Below are 10000 nucleotides of genomic sequence, written 5' to 3' on the forward strand. Positions count from 1 at the left end.
CGGTCGCGGCCCTCGCCGAACGCTAGTGCAGCGCCGCGACGCCAGCGCAACCGTAAGAGTCTCCGAAGATCACTCAAACAGTAGGACAGCTCTCGCAGCGCCTGAAAACGTCCGGCGACTCGATGGGCGCCTCCGTTTGCCTCCAAGCGGTTTCACGTACTCTTTAACTCTCTCTTCAAAGTGCTTTTCAACTTTCCCTCACGGTACTTGTTCGCTATCGGTCTCGAGCCAGTATTTAGCCTTAGATGGAGTTTACCACCCGCTTAGGGCTGCATTTCCAAACAACCCGACTCCGGGAAAACCGCTAGGACGAATTACGACCGCCGCCAAGGGCCTAACACCCGCTCTGGGAAAAGGCCTCGATCAGAAGAACGTGGGCAGTCGTTGGTTCGCCGCATGCTGAATTCCATACGCTACATTTCCTCGCCCTCCAAAAAGGCTCGGATTTAGCGCTGGGCTTATCCCGCTTCACTCGCCGTTACTAGGGGAATCCTTGTTAGTTTCTTTTCCTCCGCTTAGTGATATGCTTAAGTTCAGCGGGTCGTCCCGCCCGATCTCAGGTCAAAAGTGATGTACTACAAAAGTACATGCGCTTTGTACGTCGGCCTTTTGAAGTCACTTAACTTATTCTCGAGCACCTACCGTCGTTGCTACCTCACCCGAGGCCAGCAGGCTGCTCACGCTTCAGCTGTGAAATCGCCAGACCAGCTGTCTTTGACGACACGCTCCTTAATTAAGAAACGAGTCGCAGGCACTTTCAAACTAATGAAAGGATCGGTGTGTTAAAGACCCTGAGACGGACGTGGCCCCAGGATTACCCGAGGCCGCAATACGCGTTCAGAATATCGATGCTCAATGTGTCCTGCAATTCACATTACTTCTCGGAGCTAGCTCCGTCCTTCATCGACGCTCGAGCCGAGTGATCCACCGCTAAGAGATCTCTCGTGTTAATCAATCTCAATGCAACCAAAAAATCGTGTTCAAAAAGAAGCGGCCGCGCCAGCACTTGCGTGCTGAATTATTACTCCCGCTGTCAGAAAGCAACGCGACCGAACTATAACAGTTACAGGGCTCGGTCCCTTCGAAGAAGAGACGTCGCTTGAAATCAAATTTCGATTCGTTAATGATCCTTCCGCAGGTTCACCTACGGAAACCTTGTTACGACTTTTACTTCCTCTAAATGATCAAGTTCGATCGTCTTTTCGAACACCGGCGAGTGCGTTGCCGCACGTACCAGGCTCAATCGGAGGACCTCACTAAACCATTCAATCGGTAGTAGCGACGGGCGGTGTGTACAAAGGGCAGGGACGTAATCAACGCAAGCTAATGACTCGCGCTTACTGGGAATTCCTCGTTCAAGGGAAACAATTGCAAGTCCCTATCCCTAGCACGACCGGGGTTCAACGGATTACCCGGACCTTTCGGCCTAGGGAACACACGATGATCCGGTCAGTGTAGCGCGCGTGCGGCCCCGAACATCTAAGGGCATCACAGACCTGTTATTGCTCAATCTCGTGTGGCTAAACGCCACTAGTCCCTCTAAGAAGTTGTCTCCGACCCAATGGGTCGAGCAGCTATTTAGCAAGTAAGAGTCTCGTTCGTTATCGGAATTAACCAGACAAATCGCTCCACCAACTAAGAACGGCCATGCACCACCACCCACAGAATCAAGAAAGAGCTCTCAATCTGTCAATCCTCGCTGTGTCCGGGCCGGGTGAGATTTCCCGTGTTGAGTCAAATTAAGCCGCAGGCTCCACTCCTGGTGGTGCCCTTCCGTCAATTCCTTTAAGTTTCAGCTTTGCAACCATACTTCCCCCGGAACCCAAAGACTTTGGTTTCCCGGAAGCTGCCGGACAGTTCTTAAGTTCGACACTGCCCGATCGCTAGTCGGCATCGTTTAAGGTCAGAACTAGGACGGTATCTGATCGTCTTCGAACCTCTGACTTTCGCTCTTGATTAAAGAAAACATTCTTGGCAAATGCTTTCGCAGTCGTTCGTCTTGCGCCGATCCAAGAATTTCACCTCTAACGGCACAGTACGGATGCCCCCGTCCGTTCCTATTAATCATTACCTCGTGCTCCGAAAACCAACAAAATAGAACCGAGGTCCTATTCCATTATTCCATGCAACATTATACAAGCGTAAAGCCTGCTTTGAACACTCTAATTTTTTCAAGGTAAACTTGCCGGACCACCGCAACACTCAGTTAAGAGCACCGCGAAGGCACCGACCAACAAGAACAACAAGGCCAGTGCTAGCCTTTCGACCGACCAACCTCGCCGTCCCTATATCCAACTACGAGCTTTTCAACCGCAACAACTTAAATATACACTTTTGGAGCTGGAATTACCGCGGCTGCTGGCACCAGACTTGCCCTCCAATGGATACTCGTTAAAAAGTTTAAAGTGTACTCATTCCAATTGCAGGACCTCGTACGAGGTCTGCATTGTTATTTTTCGTCACTACCTCCCCGAGCCGGGAATGGGTAATTTGCGCGCCTGCTGCCTTCCTTGGATGTGGTAGCCGTTTCTCAGGCTCCCTCTCCGGAATCGAACCCTGATTCTCCGTCACCCGTTACAACCTCGGTAGGCCGATACCGTACCGACGATAGTTGATAGGGCAGTTGCTTTAATGAGATGTCGCCAGCACTAGGCCGTGCGATCCGCAAGCTTATCCAGAGTCACCATTGTAACGACCCGAAAGCCGGTTAGTTTTGGTCTGATAAATGCGCGCCTCACGTCAGTTCGGCGCTTTACGCATGTATTAGCTCTAGAATTGCCACAGTTATCCATGTAAAAGCGTACAATCAAATGAACCATAACTGATTTAATGAGCCATTCGCAGTTTCACTGTACGTGAGCTCGTACTTACACTTGCATGGCTTAATCTTTGAGACAAGCATATGACTACTGGCAGGATCAACCAGATAACTATCCGAGGGCGTTTAAACCCGTTGCTCGACTGAGCGTTTTTACTGTATAAATACAGACCTTTTCTATCACTCGGCTTAAAAGCCTTGCGAACGTTACTGAAAGTCGGCGCCGGCCTTTTGCTGTTTAAAGCGCCAGCCCGCGTCGACTGCAGCATGCAGCTATACAACTGACTGTTCTTTCTCCCGACCAACCGTTTGCCTTCTGCCGGTTAACTCGTCAGCAGCAACACGCCATCTGTCTGCTGCAGTTACCCGCCTCGAGCCGTGCCTGCCTGCGTCGGCTACTCGTCTCGACGACTTCGCAAAGCTATAAGCCTACCGCCGCTGGACGCTTGTAGTTTTTCATACGCTGCTCCAATGCGTTTACATAGCACGTTCGCCGCCGCTGCAATAGCCGCGCCTCGGGTGCTAAACAGTAATGCTTTAAGCCCGCTTTCTCGTCAAGTCGACCGAACGCACAAACACGTCTCTCTCACTAGTGTAAAGTAATGCATACGTGTATGATGCTCAAATGTTGCTGTTGAACTTTTTTTGCCGATTTTTTCCGATTTTTTTCAATTTCTTTGTTTCTTTTCGATTATTTTAATGTTTTAAGCTTATTTATGCTACGTTTAAATGTTTTAATACTTTTTTATACTTTATTTAATATGTTTAAAAGAAATAAATAAATAAAAATATGTATAAACTACTTTTTTTAATGTTTTAAATATATATATTTATTATAAATAAACTTTATTTGTATTATTTTTTATTTAAGCGTACTTTTTAAATCTTTATATTTGTTTTATCGTTTTAAGCACATTGCGATAAGTATAATAAACAAAAAATTGAATAAAAATAATAATAATAAAAAAAAAAAAAAAAAACATAAGCTTATTTTATATGTTTTATTTTATTTTTATTTAAACTTACTTTTCAAACCTTAATACTCGTTTTATTTTTTTAAGCAGATTGCGATAAATATAATAAACAAACAATTAAATGAAAATAAAATAAAAAAATCAAACATAAGCTTATTTTATATGTTACATTTTATCTTTATTTAAACTTACTTTTTAATATAGTTGTTTTATTTTTTAAGCACATCGCGATAGATATAATAAACAAACAATGAAATAAAAATAATAATAATAATAATAATAATAATAATAATAATAATAATAATAATAATAAATCATAAGCTTATTTTGTATGTTTCATTTTATTTTATTTAAAACTTACAATTTAAACCTTTGTATTTGTTCTATTCTTTTAAGCACATCGCGATAAATATAATAAGCAAACAATTTAATAAAAGTAAAATAAAAAAATCAAACATAAGCTTATTTTATATGTTTCATTTTATCTTTATTTAAACTTACTTTTTAAACCTTTATAGTTGTTTTATTTTTTAAGCACATCGCGATAGATATATTAAACAAACAATGAAATAAAAATAATAATAATAATAATAATAATAATAAAAAATCATAAGCTTATTTTGTATGTTTCATTTTATTTTATTTAAAACTTACAATTTAAACCTTTGTATTTGTTCTATTCTTTTAAGCACATCGCGATAAATATAATAAGCAAACAATTTAATAAAAGTAAAATAAAAAAATCAAACATAAGCTTATTTTATATGTTTCATTTTATCTTTATTTAAACTTACTTTTTAAACCTTTATAGTTGTTTTATTTTTTAAGCACATCGCGATAGATATATTAAACAAACAATGAAATAAAAATAATAATAATAATAATAATAATAATAAAAAATCATAAGCTTATTTTGTATGTTTCATTTTATTTTATTTAAAACTTACAATTTAAACCTTTGTATTTGTTCTATTCTTTTAAGCACATCGCGATAAATATAACAAGCAAACAATTAAATAATAATAATAATAATAATAAAAAAATCATAAACTTATTTTATATGTTTCATTTTATTTTTATTTAAACTTACTTTTTTAACCTTTATAGTTGTTTTATTTTTTAAGCACATGGCGATAAATATAATAAGCAAACAATTAAATAAAAATAATAACAAATAAATAAAACAATACGGCTAAACTATAAAAAGAAAACTAAATAACTGATAAATACTTGTAAAACATTATTTGAAAAATGTATTTTGAAACACAACACGATTGATTTATAAATAATAATATATTTTTAATTTGTGTAGTTCATTTAAAGTAGTCTCCCTTTTTGCTTCTGGTTTTATTAGAGTTATATATAACAATAAATGGTGTAGTTTATTTAAAGTAGTCTCCCTTTTTGCTTCTGGTTTAATTAAAGTTATATAACACATACTATAGTAAGTTAAATAAACTATAGTAACTTTATAAAACTACTTTACAAAATACATTTGTATAATTTAATAACTTTAAAATAACTATCAAGAATAAAATAGAATAGCTTTAAGTTTAGTATACAATTGGTATGTAAATTGTGTAGTTTATTGAAAGTAGTCTCCTTATTTGCTTCTGGTTTTACTTGAGTTACATAACGTTAAATAAACATACTTAATAAACGTAACCATCAATACTGTCATTTTAATAAAACTAAGTACAAATACATTGAATTAACATAGAACTTTAAAAAGCCTTCGCTAGTATCTGTTGGTAACAGTAAATAACCTATTATGACTCACAATACAAGAGTGCGAAATTTATTTTTCATTTGATTTTTCAGGTATTTATTTATTTGTGGAAATAAACTTTTTTATTACATTAGAAACTAATTGAATTTTTCCTATAACTATACCTATTATTATATTTAGTATGCTTAAAAGTAATAAAATGACACGTCGCGATTATATAATAAACAAACAATCAAACAAACAAAGAAATAAAAAAAAAAAACTATTTTTTTAAACTTATATTTCAACTATATGTCTTATTTTATTTTCATTTAAACTTACTTTAAACCTCTGTATTTGTTATATATATTTCAACACAATACGATTAAACTATAAGACAAACAACAAAATAAAATAATCACATTAATAAATACACTAAGCAAATAGCTAGAATAAATATAAACAGTTCACAATATATACAATATATTTCTTCCATTTTTAAGTTACTTGTTAAACATATTTATTTAAAAATGTTTCTTTAGAATATAAAACTAACAGTTCTACAAATAAAGAAATTAAAAAGCCAATACACATAACACTAACTTTTCATAAATTAGATATGCAAATATGAACAAATAATAACTAAATTCTAAAGCTTTTGTAAACTGTGAACTTATAAACTTATAATAATAATTGCATATTCACTATTCACAATAGCTTTTTATTTAGTACACAACTGGTCTGTAAATTGTGTAGTTTATTGAAAGTATAATCCCGTTTTGCTTCTGGTTTAAATAAAGTTATACAACACATACTAAAGTAAATTAAATAAAGTAATTCACTACTATCGTATTAAATAAAACCAATTTACAAAATACATTAATTTAAATTAAAGTGAACTTTGAACTTATAATAATAATTGCATATTCACTATTCAGAATTTCTTTAAATTTAGTACACAACTGGTCTGTAAATTGTGTTGGTTCTATTCAAGTACTCTCCTTGTTTGTTTTGTTTTAGTTGTATTTATTTTTAGATACTAGCACATTCAATACACATAATAAAGTAAACCAAATAAACTCTATTAATTTAAACTAAGTACAAATACATTAAGTTAATACAAAACTTTAAAAAGCTTTTGCTAGTATCTGTTGGTAACAGTAAATAACTTATTATGACTCACAATACAAAAGTGCAAAATTTATTTTCGTTTGATTTTTCAAGTAGCCACGCTTTTATTTGTTTTTGGACAAAAAGACTTTAAAGTTTTAGTATAAAAGACTAATTGTATTAATTTTAACTCAGAAAATTGTACTCTACAAGATGGTGCCATTATTTTTTCGATATCTCAAACTGGTCAAACCACTTTTTTAGCGCTCTAATTGGTTTAAACAGCAAATAACGTTATCTGATTGGCTTACGTTTTTATTTGCTAATAACTAGAATTTACTTTTCTTTTAAGCGTTAAAGAAATGTAAATAAACGAGTAATAAGTATAAATAGGTCAGAAAGAAAAATAGTACAAAAAAGATGAATTCAAAAAGCAAAAGCCTACGGCACGTGGTATTCCCAAGCGGTCACCCATCTAAGTACTAACCACGCCCGACACTGCTTAACTTCCCAGATCGGACGAGATGGGGTGTGCTCAGTGTGGTATGGTCGTAGGCGTTTGAAGGCGTTTACAAGCCTTTATAAACCCTTCGGTTTATTTAAAAAACCTATTTGCACTTGATTTACAATCAATTTGATATTTTAAAATTATTCCTTATAAAATTTTAACCTGAATTAACTTTTTTTTGTTTTTTTAATCAACAGTTACTCCCAAACTGTACTAAAACTGTATTGTAACTGTACAAAAGTGTTTGTTTAAATAATTGTTATCTATAAATTACCTAAGACCAGGAAAAGTAGAAGTAAAGTTTATTGAATTATTAAATAAATAAAATAAAATCGTAAAATAAAATAATACAATATGTTTACAATTTGTCATTGATCTATCCATTTATGTTATTGCATTACAAATACAAACATTGCATACATTCAAGAGTATTATTCATCAATCTTTTCAATATAATAAGTTTTAAATTTATATTTATTTTTAAATAATTCCTGACATTTTAGATTACCTGAGATTTTTTTTTTAATTAAATTAATTTTAGTAATTAAATACTTGACGTTCTATTTTGTTTAATTTGATAACTCAACCATGTTTATTTTTTTTACTAATTTAAAAGAACTATTAAACTAAAAGACATTACATACAGCTTCTAAAAGTTTTAAACACCTTAAAAAATATTATTATTTTAAAGATATATTAAAGAACTAAACAGATATTACTCCTAAAAAATCTTGTTAATAATATATAAAAAGTACTCAAAGTCAGACTCGGAAATATATATACTATGTATATAAATATGTATATCTTACTTGAAGTTCACTGTAATTGACACTGTATAACAAAATTATAAAAATCAACCTATTTATATAGCAAAATATTTCTTTATCTTTGTCGTGGCGCGGTGGGTCAGTGGTCTTATCAGCTGACTCATAAGCAGAAGGTTGTAAGATCGAATCCCGCTAGTCGTCACGAAACACCACTATCGTTCAATGTTCGGGCTTCAAATTCTTTGAGATTATACTGTACTATTTATCTATCTAACTAATCTATCTAACAAATGTTGTTCAATCTAGGTTGTGGGTACTTGGGTCGAGTAATGCCTTTGACTTACAATCTGTTGTGGATTGACAATATTCCTCTATCTATCAATAAACAAATCTATCTAATAAATGTTGTTCAATCTAGGTTGTGGGTACTTGGGTCGAGTAATGCCTTTGACCTACAATCTGTTGTTGATTGTCAACATTCCTCTATCTATCAATAATGATTATATTCAATAATAAATGTTGATTAATTCAGTTGTAAGAAAACCAGTGCGCTGGTTAGGTTGGGTAAGGCCTTCGACTTACAATCTTGGGGATTATCAACGTTCATCACAAGTACAGTAACGATCTCATTGAATTTCCAGTTGGAACATTGGATTGTAGTGGTGGCCTACTTTGTAGGTTTTTTGCCTAGTTTGTTTTTTGCCTAGTTTGACAAACTATTGTATATATATTGTATAACTTTATTTGTATTATTTTTTATTTAAATTACTACTTATTATTAAAGAATTAAATTTTCTTAGAAAAAAAAACTATGTATTTTAACTAATGCTTATTTTATATGTTTTGTTTTATTTTTATTCTAACTTACTTTAAACCTCTGTATTTTTTATACAATACGATTGAACTATATAACAGAAAAATAATTAAATAATCAAACTATTGAATAAGCAGTTAATTAGTGTGTTTTTTTATGCTTCTTTCATTTTTAACTTACTTGTTAACCATATTTCTTTTATTAAAGTATAAAACTAACAGTTACTAAAATAAAATAATCATAAAGTCAATACACAAAACACTAACTTTTTATAATTTAAATATGCAAACATGAATATAGTTATGAATCTATTATTTATTCAAATAGAATTATTCAAAGCTTATAATTATAAAGCTTTTGTATAATGTTTCAATTACAGTGAACTTTAAGTAAGATAAGTTTTTTTTTTTGTAATAACTACAAAATTGGTATTTTAGTTTATTATTAGTAACTAAATACTTATATTTATTATATTTAAAAAAAAACATCTATACTAACTCTAATTTCAAAGCATATTAAAACATACAAATTTTACCAACTAAATATTTATTTTTATTTTAATTATTATAACTTTCAAACATAAGCTTGTATACCTTATATACCTATATACCTCATATAGTAGGCTTGACATAACATAACATTATTTAATTCTTTTTGTTTGAAATAAACTCATTTAGTTATTAGTAAATTACAACATAAATGCTTATAACAATATAACTAAGATTTAGCTTTTGAGTTAGTAAACTTTGATAGTTTTCTTTTAATAGTTTAATAGTCCTTATTTAAGTTCAAACAAAATTGCTATATATTTAATACACATACAAAAGTAAACTAAGTAAACGTAATTCAATAGTTTCTATTAAGTAAAAGTAATTACAAATACATTAAGTTAATACAAAACTTTAAAAAGCTTTTGCTAGTATCTGTTGGTAACAGTAAATAACTTATTATGACTCACAATACAAAAGTGCAAAATTTATTTTCGTTTGATTTTTCAAGTAGCCACGCTTTTATTTGTTTTTGGACAAAAAAACTTTTAAGTTTTAGTATAAAAGACTAATTGTATTAATTTTAACTCAGAAAATTGTACTCTACAAGATGGTGCCATTATTTTTTCGATATCTCAAACTGGTCAAACCACTTTTTTAGCGCTCTAATTGGTTTAAACAGCAAATAACGTTATCTGATTGGCTTACGTTTTTATTTGCTAATAACTAGAATTTACTTTTCTTTTAAGCGTTAAAGAAATGTAAATAAACGAGTAATAAGTATAAATAGGTCAGAAAGAAAAATAGTACAAA

At 32.2% G+C, this 10000-nt stretch overlaps 4 non-coding genes across 4 annotated transcripts in view; all 4 read right to left on the reverse strand.

Moving 5' to 3' along the window:
• Positions 1–564, reverse strand: part of LOC145846062 (large subunit ribosomal RNA) — a 3631-nt gene extending 3067 nt beyond the window's left edge. Inside the window, exon 1 of the ribosomal RNA XR_014370654.1 lies at positions 1–564. This exon is cut by the window's left edge and continues 3067 nt beyond it. This is a non-coding gene — a ribosomal RNA (large subunit ribosomal RNA).
• A 222-nt stretch (positions 565–786) lies between these two features.
• LOC145846032 (5.8S ribosomal RNA) lies at positions 787–939 on the reverse strand. Its single transcript, XR_014370626.1, has one exon. It is a non-coding gene; the product is annotated as a 5.8S ribosomal RNA (ribosomal RNA).
• Positions 940–1121: 182 nt separating this feature from the next.
• Positions 1122–2929, reverse strand: LOC145846048 (small subunit ribosomal RNA). The gene has a single exon (XR_014370641.1). It is a non-coding gene; the product is annotated as a small subunit ribosomal RNA (ribosomal RNA).
• A 4119-nt stretch (positions 2930–7048) lies between these two features.
• LOC145846024 (5S ribosomal RNA) lies at positions 7049–7167 on the reverse strand. The gene has a single exon (XR_014370618.1). It is a non-coding gene; the product is annotated as a 5S ribosomal RNA (ribosomal RNA).
• Between the last annotated feature and the right edge of the window lie 2833 nt (positions 7168–10000).

Source organism: Thalia democratica, unplaced genomic scaffold (genome assembly GCF_965202585.1).
Source record: "Thalia democratica unplaced genomic scaffold, ktThaDemo2.hap1.1 HAP1_SCAFFOLD_253, whole genome shotgun sequence".
Classification (NCBI taxonomy): domain Eukaryota; kingdom Metazoa; phylum Chordata; class Thaliacea; order Salpida; family Salpidae; genus Thalia; species Thalia democratica.